The 16,518-nt window shown below is 39.4% G+C and overlaps 5 non-coding genes across 5 annotated transcripts; 1 reads left to right on the top strand and 4 right to left on the bottom strand.

The window, feature by feature from the left end:
- Positions 1 to 193: 193 nt before the first annotated feature.
- Positions 194 to 266, bottom strand: trnaf-gaa (transfer RNA phenylalanine (anticodon GAA)). The gene has a single exon. It is a non-coding gene; the product is annotated as a tRNA-Phe (tRNA).
- A 937-nt stretch (positions 267 to 1,203) lies between these two features.
- Positions 1,204 to 1,276, bottom strand: trnaf-gaa (transfer RNA phenylalanine (anticodon GAA)). Its single transcript has one exon. It is a non-coding gene; the product is annotated as a tRNA-Phe (tRNA).
- A 2,499-nt stretch (positions 1,277 to 3,775) lies between these two features.
- On the top strand, positions 3,776 to 3,848 carry trnaf-gaa (transfer RNA phenylalanine (anticodon GAA)). Its single transcript has one exon. It is a non-coding gene; the product is annotated as a tRNA-Phe (tRNA).
- Positions 3,849 to 4,493: 645 nt separating this feature from the next.
- Positions 4,494 to 4,566, bottom strand: trnaf-gaa (transfer RNA phenylalanine (anticodon GAA)). Its single transcript has one exon. It is a non-coding gene; the product is annotated as a tRNA-Phe (tRNA).
- Positions 4,567 to 15,240: 10,674 nt separating this feature from the next.
- Positions 15,241 to 15,313, bottom strand: trnaf-gaa (transfer RNA phenylalanine (anticodon GAA)). Its single transcript has one exon. It is a non-coding gene; the product is annotated as a tRNA-Phe (tRNA).
- Positions 15,314 to 16,518: the final 1,205 nt, after the last annotated feature.

The following is a 16,518-nucleotide window of genomic DNA, read 5'->3' as shown; positions in this document are numbered from 1 at the left end:
GCACAGTTAATTTAAGTGCCATGTAGTTTGAGTTAGCACCAATATCGGCGGTAACCGTTGTATAAGTGAGCACTTGTTAGTGCACTAACATGCAGTAGCAGCCAGACAGGCTAACACATCACTCCATTCTGCGTGGTGGAGATAGTAGCATTACTCATGAAGGGTTTGTCCATGAAAAACAGGCCTCACCCGCTGCCGAAACCCGGGATCGAACCAGGGACCTTTAGATCTTCAGTCTAACGCTCTCCCAACTGAGCTATTTCGGCTCTGGCAACATGAAAAGAGGTCAAAGTTCACTGTGTGAAGATAGGATCTGATCTGTGGCTTCATATTCTCACTGCTGACCGCTTTTCACTGTCAGCTCAGTTCAGACAGAGTGAGAAGAGAAAGATGACACACTGCTGCTAGTGCATATTAGTGCACTAACAAGCGCTCTGCACTGCACCCATACAGCGGTTACTGCTGATATTGAGACAGCATCCTCCCGGCAGCGTAGCAACCACCCACTGTTTCCCCATCAGGTTAGCTATGTGTGTGATTACATGGACATGGATATCCTGTTTATGAGGCTCTAGATTATGATCATATTCAGGATATGGTGTTTACATGCATCTAGCATGAGCACAGAGAAATCAGGTTATTCATATTCCCTGTATACATGTGTTACATGTACAGTGTTTTCAGAGGACCCCAGCTAGCATATTCAGGTTTCTCATAAACGGAATTCAGTGTTTACATAGTAAAAGATAAATTGGTTATTACTGGCCATGTAAACGCCCTTAATGTTAGCACCATTAGCAGTTCCAACATCAACGGAAACTGCTGTACAAGTGCGGTGCATGTTTTCATGATGAAAACACTTGGATGTATACAGGGAATACGAATAACCCCATTTCTCTGTGCTCATGTAAACACCATATCCTGAATAGAATCATAATCTAGAGCCTTATAAATGGGTTATTCATGTTCAATACGATCAGACTCACAGCTAGCCTGATGGGAAATCGGAGGGTGGTTGCCATGCTTCTGGGAGGATGCTGTTCTAACATCAGCAGCAACTGCTTGTTAGTGCACCGACATGCACCAGCAGCTGGACTGGCTGCCACAACAAACCACAGAGATGGTGTGACTTCATTCTCTGGGTGGCTGAGATAGCAGTGTTCCCTATGTAGGGTGTCTTCATTTAAAACAGAGCTCACTAGCTGCCGAAACCCGGGATCGAACCAGGGACCTTTAGATCTTCAGTCTAACGCTCTCCCAGCTGAGCTATTTCGGCTCTGGAAATGTAAAAAGAGGTCAGAGTTCAGTGTTCATTGTCATTCTTTCAAACTTCACCTTTTTGAATTGCCATTACTTTGATTAAAATGTTAAAACAAGATGGCATCAAATTCTATCCACTATGTACTGCACACTTAGCCATTTTAGTCGATGTTATTCTATTTACTATGAAATAAGTTCTATGCAACAGGTAATATTTGACATCTAAAACCAGATTGACTTCAAAGTCTTAGTGTAGCTCTGTCTTCATGCAATGGGCTTCTAGTGTTTCCAAACTACACAACTGAAGAAGCCACAAGCATGAAGTTCCAACATCCAGTGTGAACTGAGCACAGCATAGATCTACCTGTAGCTAATGATCTGTGACCAGAAGAAAGATGAAAATAATGTCCCACACACAGCGGGTGTAAAAAGTGATTCTCTAAAAACATGTTATGACATGTTTGTTACTGGTAATTTTACCACATGGAGGCCAAACAAAGACAAACAAGCTCCCTGTGTTGAACTGACAAACATCACTACGTGTCAGCACTGTATTAATACACAGTGACAACCACCTGAAACAGTCTGTTCCGTTTGTCTCCTCTTATCAGACTGAATATCACAGTGAGTGTTTAGTTGCAGAGTTATTCTCACTGTTGCTCAATCAGCAGCCCTGAACTGCAGCAACGGTTGAAAAAAGGAGACACTGCTGGTTTTGTGAGGCTATTGGTAGCACAAAATAAAAAACTGTTATAACTGTTAATGTCCCAGTCCTTGGTTGGCAAAATTATTAGAATTATGCAGCTGAACCCTCTGTACTCTTCTGGTAATGCCATTATGTCTGAATCATCTTTGTAACAAAAAGAAATAAAGTTAGAAGGTGACTTTTAAAAGTAGGATATAATAAAAAAAAAAGCTGTACACCAAAGTGTCAAGAACACTTTTTCTGTATAAGTCAAAGATTCTGCCAACCTTAAACCAAGCGGTTAGGATTTCAATGATTCTCACAAGCCTCAGTACCTTGAGTCTTGCCTTTTAAATAAAGTGCATGGTGAGTACTGGTTATATAAGAATAAAATAGAACTAAGATTAGAGGCATTCATACCAACAAATTCTCAGTCCAACATCATCACATATCAGTGTTTGGTCATGGACTTTCCATGTCCAGATACAGCATGCAAGGTACCCTGGGTGTGTTGGTTGTTGACGTTCTGGGACACCGTGTCAACTTCTGCTTGTTACATACATTGTCTTCTTTCAAAATACACTTCTGTTTTCACAGGAAATTTACCGTTTACATGCAGTCTCTTTCAAAATAAATGCACGTGGTTACGTTTTGTCAACACACACGTGGCTGGGTTTAGGAAAAAAGAACACAATCTTACAGGAAGCAAACACCACCCGCCCAGGATAAGGGTCGGTGCCATCAAGCACCCCTCCCGACCGAGCCTGGTCTCACTTGAAGTCGTTGAAATCCGGCGCTTGGGCAGTGACTTGCCGTGTCAGAAACCAACGAAAAAAGGCGTTCTTTAATGTCGGAATGATACGCAGCCGGTTGGCATTATAGTTTAACGGCCCGGCAGCATCAGGGGGAAATGCAGAGGGACAAGGACAAAAGTTAAGGCGGCGAAAGCCCAACTAGGGCGGGCGGAAGGGGTGGTGGTTAGGTCAGACAAACACCAACTTTCATTCAGGAGAGCGATGTTCCAGCCCCTAAGATTTTAAAGCCAAACCCTAACCCTTTTTTCCTAAACCCATCATGTGCATTTGTTGTTGAAGGAAAAAACATGTCAATTTGCAGTGTTTTTGCTTTTAGCAGTGCTTTTATTTTGAAAGAGACTGTATGTAAACGGTAAATGTCCTGTGAAAACAGAAGTGTATTTTGAAAGAAGACAATACATGTAACAGAATGAAGTTGACACGGTGTCCCAGAATGTCAGCAACCAACACACCCAGGGCAACGTCGTATGTGGACGTGGAAAGTCCATGACCAAACGCCCATATGTGACGAGGTCAGAGTGAGAACGTGTTGCCCGGCCGCCCTACTTTTTACCACCGTAATTTTTGTTTTTTTCCCGCTACGTTTCCCCTGATGCCGCCGGCCGACATTAAACTATAACGATGACCGACTGCATATCATGCTGCTGTGACAGGGCGGCTTTTTCGTCAGTGTCTGACGCTGGACGTCACTGCCCAAGTGCTGGATTTTGACGACTTTGAAATGAGACCGTTGGAAATACCCATAAATATGGGACTTGTTACAGTGACATTTGGTAAATCTTACGTTTGTTGAAAATTAATTGATTTAAAAACTCTTAAATGAGCGATATATGACATTCAGAACATTAATATACTTGTAGCAGCAAACGACTATTACCCATGCTGGCAGCAGTGTGTCGTCTTTGTCTTCTCACTCTGTCTGACAGTGAAAAGTGGTCAGCTGTGAGAATACAAAGTCACAGATTAGATCCTTTCTACGCACACTGAACTTTGACCTCTTTTACACACTCAAAGAGCCGAAATAGCTCAGTTGGGAGAGCGTTAGACTGAAGATCTAAAGGTCCCTGGTTCGATCCCGGGTTTCGGCAGCTAGTGAGCTCTGTTTTAAATGAAGACACCCTACATAGGGAACACTGCTATCTCAGCCACCCAGAGAATGAAGTCACACCATCTCTGTGGTTTGTTGTGGCAGCCAGTCCAGCTGCTAGTGCATGTCGGTGCACTAACAAGCAGTTGCTGCTGATGTTAGAACAGCATCATCCCAGAAGCATGGCAACCACCCTCCAATTTCCCATCAGGCTAGCTGTGAGTCTGATCGTATTGAACATGAATAACCCATTTATAAGGCTCTAGATTATGATTCTATTCAGGATGTGGTGTTTACATGAGCACAGAGAAATGGGGTTATTCGTATTCCCTGTATACATCCAAGTGTTTTCATCAGGACCCCAGCTAGCATATTCAGGTTTCTCATAAACAGACTTTGGTGTTTACATACTCAAACATAAATGGGTTATTCATCTAAACACCCTCTACGTTAGCACAGTTAATTTAAGTGCCATGTAGTTTGAGTTAGCACCAATATCGGCGGTAACCGTTGTATGAGTGAGCACTTGTTAGTGCACTAACATGCAGTAGCAGCCAGACAGGCTAACACATCACTCCATTCTGCATGGTGGGGATAGTAGCATTACCCATGAAGGGTTTGTCCATGAAAAGCAGAGCCCACCTGCTGCCGAAACCCGGGATCGAACCAGGGACCTTTAGATCTTCAGTCTAACGCTCTCCCAACTGAGCTATTTCGGCTCTGATGACATGAAAAGAGGTCGACGTTCAGTGTCCATTGTCATTCTTTCAAACTTTACCTGACCTCCCTGGTTCGATCCCGGGTTTCGGCAGCTCTGTTTTAAATGAAGACACCCTACATAGGGAACACTACTATCTCAACCACCCAGAGAATGAAGTCACACCATCTCTCGCAGAGAAATCAGATTATTCATATTCCCTGTGTTTTCAGAGGGCCCCAGCCAGCTAATTTAGATTTCTCATAATTGGAATTCATTGTTAACATACTCAAACATGAATGTGTTAGCTCTGTGAATTTAAGTGCCAGGTAGTTTGACACCCATTCATTTGGCATTACCCTCCATTTTGCCTGTGCTACAAACAGCTGCTACCAGATTTTGGTAATTCACGTGTGCAAACCATCACACTTTTTTACCTCTCGTACCTGCTGACCTGCATTAAATATCAAGACATTTGTCGTTATCTTTTTTTTCCATTCCATTTGCCTGCTTTTAAGGTGGGCTGGAACTCTTTATTCTTAGAGAGTCCCATCTTTTATGGGTGTGTTTATGTGTTCACATTTATGAAGGTGGGTTGCTGTGTATGAGGGCTGTTATAGTACCTCCTTGGAGAACATGTGGTGTCAACAACACACACACACACACACACACACACACACACACACACACACAGCAGCTACAACACAACAGCCCCAGTTGGTCTCTAGAGAAGAACTGCAGAGAGACAAAGAACAGAGACAACAATAAACTGCAAACTTATCATGATTAAAACATACAGGGGGTTGACACGGTACACAACAGCATGATCAACTGTATAATATAATGCATCTAACAGAGCACAAGCTGCTTCAAAAATGACCGGGTAGGGATGGATCACATCTCACTGACAGTCTCAAGAAAAACTCAAGCTTCCTCAACACAAGCCCAAAGGAACAAGGGCTGACAGTCTGCTTCTTCTGGGGCAAAAGGCCCCACCCTAGTTGCACATGGCCCCATTACAGTCTCCATCGTGCTTTGCTAGGTGGTCTAAAGTCGGCTATGTTTCCTCTTCAAAGAATCAGCATGGCATAAACTAAATCAACAAAGGAAACAAGGTCCTTTCTCAAATAGGGATCTCTGGAGAAAACTTTGTTGTGCTAATGTGTGGGATTCATTCAAAGCATCAATAAAGGTTTGTACTGTAAGCGAACTGAAAACTTATGGGGTGCCGTTTGTAAAGTGTCTCACGCTGAAAATAACATCAACATTTTGCCACATTTAGCTTCAAACAATGTTTAAAAAAGTATTGTGATTTTTTTAACGTCACCTTTTACCACATTTACAGCAATATTTGTTAATTTAGAAATATATTAAATGTTAAATCTAAATATTAAATCTAAATCTAAATGTTAAATCTAAATGCTAAATATAAATATAAATATAAATGTTAAATCTAAATATTAAATCTAAATCTAAATCTAAATGTTAGATCTAAATGCTAAATATAAATATAAATATAAATGTTAAATCTAAATAATAAATCTAAATCTAAATCTAAATGTTAAATCTAAATGTTCTGGGTGAAACTAAATATTTAGCTAATATGCAAATTTACACTGCCGGTCACCGGAAGTACCAAAATAAAAGCTCGAGATGGTCAGACTGTTTATAGAATCAAATAACGAATTAAAACCAACTTATCGGGGGAAATGAACACTTGAACATACATTAGCGTGATAATAACTACCTAAAATAACAAGAAACATGTTTGGAGAAATTTTATTTGATGCGTACTTTGAGTTGTTAGTGTCCCTTCGGAGGGAATCACCTTGTTGTTTACAAATACTTCCGGGTAGAAAACCAGCGGAGTTTAGCTACATATATATATATGCACATCTCACGTTTTTCACATCACTATATCACCGTTTAGACTAATCTGGTGTTTGTAAAGCCTATAAACACAATGATTGAACAAACATTACTATCATGTTCTGAAATTAATAACATGGTTATCGTAGATTAGCGAGGCTAACTGTTAGCTGTTAGCCCCGTTAGCGGTGTCTGTAATGACTCATTAACTCTAAACGGTCCGTGAAGAAAATATTTTTTCCAGTGGATGTCTTAGTTACAACATGATTGAGCTAACTGGAGTAGTTTCATGTCGTATCCGACAACGGGAGACATTTAACAGATGACGTCCTGATAGCTTTGCTGCTGCTGCGGCCACTGATGCTTTCTAAACATTGTGATTTCCTAAAACTGAATAAATACCACACATCGCAACACAAAACTGCTTTGCTAGCTCAATCATGTTGTAACTAAGACATCCGCTGGAAAAAAATATTTTTTTCACGGACCGTTTAAGAGTTAATGAGTCATTACAGACACTGCTAACGGGGCTAAGAGCTGACGGTTGTTAGTTTAGCTTAGGTTGTTAATCCCTCCGAAAGGACGCTAACAACTCAAAGTACACATCAAATAAAATTTCTCCAAACACGTTTCTTGTTATTTTAGGTAGTTATTATCATGCTTATGTATATTCAAGTGTTCATTCCCCCCGATAAGTTAGTTTTAATTCATTATTTGATTCTATAAAGTCTGACCATCTCGAGCTTTTATTTTGGTACTTCCGGTGACCGGCAGTGTGAATTTGCATATTAGCTAAATATTTAGTTTCACCCAAAACATTTAGATTTAACATTTAGATTTAGATTTAGATTTAATATTTAGATTTAACATTTATATTTATTTTTATATTTAGCATTTAGATTTAACATTTAGATTTAGATTTAATATTTAGATTTAACATTTAGATTTAGATTTAATATTTAGATTTAACATTTAGATTTAAATTTAGATTTAGCATTTAGATTTAGATTTAATATTTAGATTTAACATTTAACATTTAGGTGCCACATTTAATATTTAGATTTAACTATTTAATATATTTCTAAGTTAACAAATATTGCTGTAAATGTGGTAAAAGGTGACGTTAAAAAATTCACAATACTTTTTTAAACATTGTTTGAAGCTAAATGTGGCAAAATGTTGATGTTATTTTCAGCGTGAGACACTTTACAAACGGCACCCTATAAAAACTGCATCAAGAAACTTCAGCGTCACATTTTAAGTTTGCACACCTTCATGTCACTTACTTCAATTTCCATCAAGTGTTTATGGTGTTGAGGCGTTGAGTTAGAACCCCTAAAAGGAAAGTTTAAATCAAACTTTGAGCCTCTCCTGTCTGAACGCTGGTAGTTTCATCCCATGATCAAAAGGTCACAAATATCTTTTAGCTGAACAAGATTTCCAGCAAAACTATTTGCAAACACATTGTGAATCATCAGTCTCGGAAGAGATGGGACACTCTGCTCTGCTGCACAGGATTAGTGGTTCAAACTGACAAGATAGGCCGCTTTATACAGCAGACATTTTAAACTGATCTTTTTCTAATGTGACAAGTCTCTATTTCTTCTGTGCAAAGGGCCTATTGCAGGATTTTAAAATCTAAATATTATTTTGTGTAATGTAATCAGACACTGTTTGTTTTAATTCTGAGCTAAAATTCTACATATCGAATTTCTTCCTCAAATATGATTTTGCTCTAAGATTGTAAATATTGCTGCCTTCAAATGGGGTCATTTTACCACGTTTACAAGTCCATATGAACGCCCCTCTCTTGTGATACTCACAACGTTGTAAGTTGAAATTGTCATTAATTGTCATCTCTACATTTTATTACAAATGCAAAGTCACTTACTCATCACTGCGTTCTTTATGATTTGGTGGGTTGAGCATTATTGACCATTCATAGACAACAGCACTGGTATATTTCTATCTATTTAAGCAACAATGGGCAAACTTCTGGCCTTCCTCTGCTCCCTTCTGTGTGTCAGCTCTGGTAGTTTCCAGCCACGCTCCTCCAGGTGGTTGCTTTTTTAATGCATCCCGGGTTTTATCAGATCTAGAGAAAACTGCATTCTCCTACTCTGCACCATGGACATGAAACAGCTTCCTAAAAGATTTAAAATCAGAAACACTTACATCCACTGATGAATTTAAGGGCATAATAAAGAAAGTGGTGACAGAGACATGTGCTTGTTTTTCTTGAGAGGCCACTATGTTTGAATAGTTGTTGTTTTATTGTGGATTTTTGTATTTTATGTTGTATTTGTTGCATTTTAAATGTGTTTTGATTGGCTGCTTCCTCCGCCAGGTCTCTCTTGTAAAAGACAATTTAATCTTAATGGGACTTCCTGGTTAAATAAAGGTTAAATAAATACGTTCCGAGTTCACAAGTCGTGGCATGTTTGTCGACGTTGTCAGAGACAGTGGAAGCCATGACAGTTAATTTTTCGGTGGATGGTAATTTAAAATATTGTAATTTCAGTCAGAGTTTTATTTGTAATTTTATAATGTTTCTGAGGAAAATGTTGATTCCTGTATTATGTTACCTGCTACCCAGCTCACTACATTGTTAGCCTTGGCAGCTTCTAGACACCGACAGTAGCGTCTAACAGCAGTGTTCTCACGACTCAACCACTTGAATGCTAACCATATCATGTACACAGCTTCTTATGTTATAACCACAAGCTCATGAGTTCCATTTGAAGGCAGCAGGTCATACAAAAATGAGGATTCTAAGAAATCCACTTCACAACCTGCTTTTAATCATTTTTATAATTACAAAAAACTCTTATCAACACTAAGATTTTATTCTGAAATTCACATCTCAGAATAAATGTCAACAGATACTAAGATCACACTGAGAGAAAAAACAGAGCTTTGTCTGTGTGCCTGTGTTTCAAAGACAACTGAAGTTGAGTTGAGTCCAAACTGGGCCGTTATGTTTGTGTGTGTGTGTCTTATCTGAAAGCCCCTGCTTTTCCCCGTAGGAATAAGACGATGGAGAGAAAAAAAAGAGAAACTCGACCAAGAGGATGAAAATAACCTTCCACCATGGGAAGTGAAAGTGTGTTTCAAAACACTCTAGTTTCTCCTCCCGCTCCCCCTTTTTGTTCTCTCTGTGCCGTTGTCCGGGAGGCCAACGTTTGCCTGTCGAGGGCAGCTGGTGGGAAACCAACTGCTGTTTGAGGGGAATCACACTGAATACAACTGTTTAAGAAGTCAATGAGTTTTTAGAAATCAGTTAATAAGTTTAAAGATTTAGAAATTTTAAAAAAGTATTTCACTGCTACAAAATTTCTCGTAATAAAACGGTCTGTAATTTTATCCTGTGCAACACCATCCATAAATCACGTGTCCAAAATTCTGTCTTTTAAACAACATACTGAGCCTGTTCAGCGATTACTTCTACATTTAAGGGTAACAGATAAACTGCTCTTTGTGCGCGGCCCTTAAGATGTCACTATGGTGCAAACAGACGATTGAAAAACATTATGCAATTGATGCAAATATATTTTAATGCCAACGTTCCTTTGTAGTGTAATTTGCTATGGCCGCATTTTCTAAAGACTGTACACTTTAAATTCAAGAATAAAGTATGTGTCAAATGTATGGAAAATATACAACATATGAATGATAGCTATTTACAATATAAAAAAGTTATAATTCCTACTGTACATTTCCACTGAATGAAAAAGACTCTGCTCATGTTTCCTTTGAGATTTCCGCACTGCATATTCTCTTTTGGGGTCTTTTGATTCTTCGTTTTATCTTTTTATTTATTCATTTTATTAAAGGGGACCATGCAGGGTTTAAAATATAAACGTCACCATTAACTGCTCCTACCAGATTGTTGCCTTAATGTAATTTGCACCTGCAGTCCGTTGGCAGGTCAGAACGGTGAAATAACAACACTGAGTATACCGTACAAAAAAGGACACACAAGAACCTAAAGTTTTGTCTACAGGTGTAGCTGTCGGATAAAGAGTCTGTGTATACGCATCGTGAATGTGACAGTGTCGCTGTGCTTTCTGTCCATCCAGTTGTTAATCCTCCCTGGGCAGGATTTTTTTCTTCAGCCGTGTCCGAGGCCGTCCTGGGTTGGGCCTCTTGGATTTCCTTCTCTGCGAAACTGTCCTCTTCTCCTTTTTCTTCCTCTTTCTCTTCTACTGTTTGAAACACACACAACCTTTAAGTGTTGAAATCTCCACTGTCAGTTTGTGGAGGCCCTGAACATGGCGGGGAACTGTCCCAAACCAGGATGAAGCTGAAGAGTGGTTTGAAACCTGCAGTCCTCTTCTGTCAAGAGCTGCTGCAGAGATCATAACTAGGGGAAGTTTTTCACTCTCATTTCTAACACTTGACTTGGGGTTCAATCCAGCAACAACCTTTACTGTATGTCCCCACTGATCCCTATTAATATACTACAACTACATATTCACAATGACATTAGTGAGCTCAGGAGGTGCTGGTCGGCACTTTTTTACCTCCAGACAAATGCAGGAGAGCTGTTTCCCTTCTTCCAGTCTTTATACAAGGTTTCTGCAGAGTTCACCAAGTTAAATTTAAGATTCTTTAAGACCTTTTTATACCACATAGAATTCAATTTAATACCAGTTTCATGATCATACTAGCCAAAAAACGATGGCCCAGTGAAGCTTTTTTAGCAGTGCATAATGTCATACATGTTTTGCTTTATCTGATTGGCTCTTCTGAGCAGCCTTCATTCAACCATTTAGAACGAATATCAGCCATTGAAGATCGATGGCCAATCGATCAGAGCACCCTTATCTGGGGGTGTTCATTTTATAAGCCTTACTCATCCCCAGCGCTGCCTGCGTAAAGTAGAGATGGTGAGTTTATCAGTCCCTCCAGGATTTCGGGATGTTGATCCCTATTAATACTACAACTACGTATTCATCGTGACATTAGTGAGCTCAAAAGGTGCTGGTAGGCAGTTTTTTACCATCAGACAAAGCCAAGAGAGCTGTTTCCCTTCTTCGAAGGCTTTTTAAGACCTTTTTAAACCACACAGAATTCAATTAAAACCTGTTTCATGATCATACTAGCCAAAATACAATGGGAAACCAGTAGTGATGATATAGTCTTGAATTATTTATAATTTTATTAAATTTTTTCAGGTCTTCCCAGCAGTATATAACAATAATTCCTAATGATATAATTAATTAAATTAATGGGACTTGGATCCAGATAAGTGGCATGGAATGGATGGATGGATGAACCAATGAAAAAAGATTAATTAATTAATCTAAATCCACATAAATTGCCACTTGACCATAATGAGACAATGAGCTTGCTCACTACCGTCGCTAACAGCAGTGACAGTGTTTGCTACGGGTTTGATGGTGCTGACAAAAAAAACACAAACAAGGACTGAACAGCTGATCAGTACTGCCTTTACTATTTTACTTGTATATTTGTCGTTTTATTGTTACATTTGCTCAAAGGTTCTCATGGACCATGCTGATGCCTTCTAAATCCTCCTGCCAGCAAAGTCTTTTTCAATGAGATGACAGTGACGATTATCAGTCATCCAGGTCATGGTAAACATAAGTGATATATCATGGGCAACTGGACTTGCCACAGTTGTCCAGTTGCCCATGATATAGCACTTGTGACTTTCAATGAGATGTTTACATTATTTTTAGTCTACTATCTGTAATTTTACAGAGTCTTACTGACCCTTGTTGATAATGTATCTGGCCTTTGGTACAGTCAGAGGTAGCTGTGTTGCCCTCTGCTCATGAGGAGATGACAGCAGTTAAAGGGCGAGGAGAGTCTCTCTCAGCTCTGATCCCTTTCTTGCTGCATCCGTGGTAAATAAAACTCTGCATTCTGGCCGAGCAACGGCCCAATAACACCCCCATCCACACACTCACATGCCTCCAGACACACACACACACACACACACACAGAGCTGTGCAGTCATACGCCTGCACGCCCAAATGAACATTCACCATGCACATAAATGCATATGTGCTCACTCTCATTCACATAAGCATGTATGTATGCATGAGCTAACACATGTACAATGTAGCTGGAAATGAATGCAAGACGCTCTATGCACATGTATGTAAATGCTCCGAGTGCACGCGCAACATACACAAACAAGAACTGAGGAGACAATTCAGTGAGACACACCTTAACACACAGATATGGACACAAGAGCGCGCGCACACACACACACACACACACACGGAGGGCCCTGGCTGCCTCGCCTGCTCGGCTGGCTGGATCTCTTGGTTGCCATGGTGCCAGTCAGCTGGAGGGAGTGTGAGTGGGCGTCGAGGACGAGGTCTGCTGCTGACTCCTGGCTGGGACACACACACACACACACACACACACACACACACACACACACAGACAGTGCAAACGCACACAAAGTACACACATGCAGATATGCAATCACGCACAAACAGCAACAGACACACACAGACACACACACACACACACACACAAGCACACTGGCACAGTAATGTATGCAGATATATGAACAAACATGGATGTCCAAGCATGCATACAAACACATGGGGGCTGCCACATAGGAACACACACATCCACATGCACAAAAGGAGGCAGACTGTGCGACCAACATGCACACAAACACACAGATATGTGCACACATGCTTGCACGCACCAAATATATAAGAAGCTAAATGAAGCCACAAGTGGATGCATGTGCACACACACACACACACACACACACACACACACACACACACGCAGGGATTTCCAAAGATAAATAAAAGAAATACCGGAAACATTCCTCACAGTGAACAAAGCTGCCGACGTGCTGCTGGTCAAAGAGCCTCCAGACATGTCACAGTGTTGATCCTACTGTACTTAAGAGGACCTTCACTGACTGCAGTCATTCATCAGCCTCTAAACCTGTAAACCTAATCCTGATTCTAATCTTATACAAACCTAAAACCAACTGATGAAGTGGCTCCATAGATCATGGAAATGATAACACTGACACTCTGTCCTTAAAACTGTGTTTTGTTTGTCCCACTGGAGTGAACATTTGTCTCTAATGCTGTCCTCCAATCAGTCAAGAACATGTGACACATTTTTTTGTATAATTACAATAATGTGTTAGTGCCATAATGTCTACATCTTTGGAATATCCTTGAAAATATGGAGCAAAGTGTATTTTTGTGCATGATAAAAAATGTAATTTTCTAATTTCATTTCAGGCTTGTATCAAGTGCGATGAGGAGCAGCTGCTTATAGGCTTCAGCCCACCATGTCTTCATACGGGCTGCAGTTAGTTAACAGAGGTGTATTTCTCTCATGGACTTTGTGTTACCTGCGTATCACAAGGCTTTGAAATGCTGGAATGATAAACCAGAAGCAGTAGGGCTGCATCCTACTATTATTTTTATTAGCGATTAATCTGCGGATTATTTTCTCGATTAATACGTTTATCATTTGGTAGAGAACTACTGTGAGAAAACCAGCAAATATTCACATTTTAAGAAATCAGATGAAGTGAATTTTTGGTACTTAAGCTTTAGAATAAAATTAATCAGTTATCAAAATAGTGGCTAATTAATTTTCTGTCAATTTACTAAGCCATTTTTTGACTAATTAAAGGTCAAGTTTGTAGGATTAAAGGGGATATAACAGCATAAATTGAATATTATATTCATAACTATTTTGTTTTCGTTACCTTAGAATCAGCCGTTTATTAGAAGATGACACAGGAGTGAATTTTCACTCCTGTCCCATCCCACTCCCACAAAAATTATTCCCGTCCCACCTCAATTCTGGAATAATGTTACCATCCCATCCTGCTCCCATATTGTGTATAAAAATAATAAAGAAAAAGGCATTTATTAATATTAAAACTGCATATTTAGCTTATGAAAATGAACCATTTTTAATCAACTATACAGAACAGTAAAACTCCTAACAGCTGAAACAGCCGTGAATCCCAGGATTCCTGAAAAATGTCAGCCTCTAATGTTTATATCTGCATACAGAGCAGGTCCTTGTCCACAGAGTCCGCCATGTTGTTTCTATGGTAGCCCACAACAGACAAACCAAACACTGGGTCAAGAAGGGGCCATTCATGTCTTTGCGTCAGCCACTGTAGTTTTCCAACATGCTTGGCACACGGCGAAGTTTCAGTTGGTTGCAATCTGCAACCTCACCACTAGGTGCCACTAAATCCTACACAGACCTTTAAATGATTCACTTTAAAAAATAATCACTTAGTTTACAACTTAAAAAAAAACTTGTATCTGATTCTATGTGCTGTATTTAATAAAGCACTAACTGCTCATCTCTCACTCGTGACTCCTTTTATTATTATTTCATGTTGAGAAAATGCTCTGGACAGCATGTTGTTTTATTTAATGTTTTTCCAGCTCACTTATTTCCAGGTTTTCATTAACTGGACTCAGTTTTGATGGATACGGTGCTATCAGTCATTTTGTGTGAACGAATAAATATTTAATTTATGGACTGAAGTCTTTGTGTTTACAGTAAATAATATAAGTGAGCATATTTCAAAATGTCTTTCTTTGTAATAAAAGGTGAAAAAAGAGGCAGAAACATTATCTGTTACGTCACACTACACAATACACACACTGTTATAATGCACCCGTACATACAATGATGACACACACTACAAGTTAATCATCCATTCACAGGCATACACACATAGACATCCTGCTGTCCACGGCTTGTGGACAAACCCTCATAGACATATTGGTTCTATATTGATCCCTGAGTGGTATATTCATGAAAAGCAGATCACACCTGCTGCCGAAACCCGGGATCGAACCAGGGACCTTTAGATCTTCAGTCTAACGCTCTCCCAACTGAGCTATTTCGGCTCTGCAGTGCCACAAAAAAGGTCAAAGTTCAGTGTGTGTACATAGGATCTGATCTGTGACGTCGTACTCACACAGCTGAGTTCAGACAGAGCCAGAAGAGACAGACAACACACTGCTGCCAGTCAGCAGTTACAGTTACATGTTTATGTAACATGTTCCTCTCTAGAGGAATATAAGGGACTTTATCTGTGTTTGCTTTTCATATATAACTGACAAACACATAAAGCAATATATCAGAACTAATCTAACATTTAAAATTAATATTTGTAATAAATTATCATTAATCATCTTTCAATATATTGTCAATATTACACCAATCAATTAACAATGGCTGCTAATTCAAAATATATTTTGCTTTGCTTTTCATGTTTCACATTTAAATTAACTGATATTTGCATCCTGACTTCTGTCAAACATCTGTTGTCTTTTATGATGTGATTTCTATTTTGGATGTGATACTTTTTTATCTGTTTGCTTTCTCTGAAGAAAAAAAGATTGTTTTAAAACATTTTTAAGTTTCTGTTTTTAATATTTTATATCTTGACGTCAGCAGTGTTGGGGGCGTTACTCCAAAAAAGTAATAAATAATAAAAAAAAAAAAAGTAATTTGCTCATCTACTCATTACATTACTTTCTTGTTACTAAACCTTCCATGTGCCCACATATCACACAAAACAAGGATCAGAAAAATCAAGACAGCACCAGCAGCAGACTGTAACTGCCTCAAAATGAAATTATATCAATATATATAAAAGAGCTGGGCTTCCAACCCCCACACTAAAATTATATGTCAGTAGGCCTACAAAAAAATAATATAAGAGGCTGGCAGTCAATAGTGACAGACTTATAAGTAAAAAAAAAAAACACGTCTTCTGTATATGAAGCATTTAAGGGGCCAAACACACTTAAACAAACTCACTCAAGCCGCTCAGTCACCGAACCATGGCTTTATCACACACTAGTTCAGCTTATTTGGTGTGTTTAGCACTAAAGCAGTGGTGATACCTCAGGAGGAGAACATCCCCATGTCAGACAACCTGTTCCTCCGCAGAGTCAGTGCAAGACTGCCCAGGCTGAGGATCCTCTCCAAGGCCACACTGGACATTTTCACAAGTTAATTATCACACCTGTTATTCCCATCACAGCCTACAGAAAAGCTGAGGCCACAGCGCAGTAAATATGAAAACCACACATGGACAAAATAC

The sequence above is a fragment of the Epinephelus fuscoguttatus genome, linkage group LG7 (genome assembly GCF_011397635.1).
Source record: "Epinephelus fuscoguttatus linkage group LG7, E.fuscoguttatus.final_Chr_v1".
NCBI lineage: Eukaryota > Metazoa > Chordata > Actinopteri > Perciformes > Serranidae > Epinephelus > Epinephelus fuscoguttatus.
Note: the sequence above shows the minus strand (reverse complement) of the source record. Positions and strands in the feature narration are given on the sequence as shown.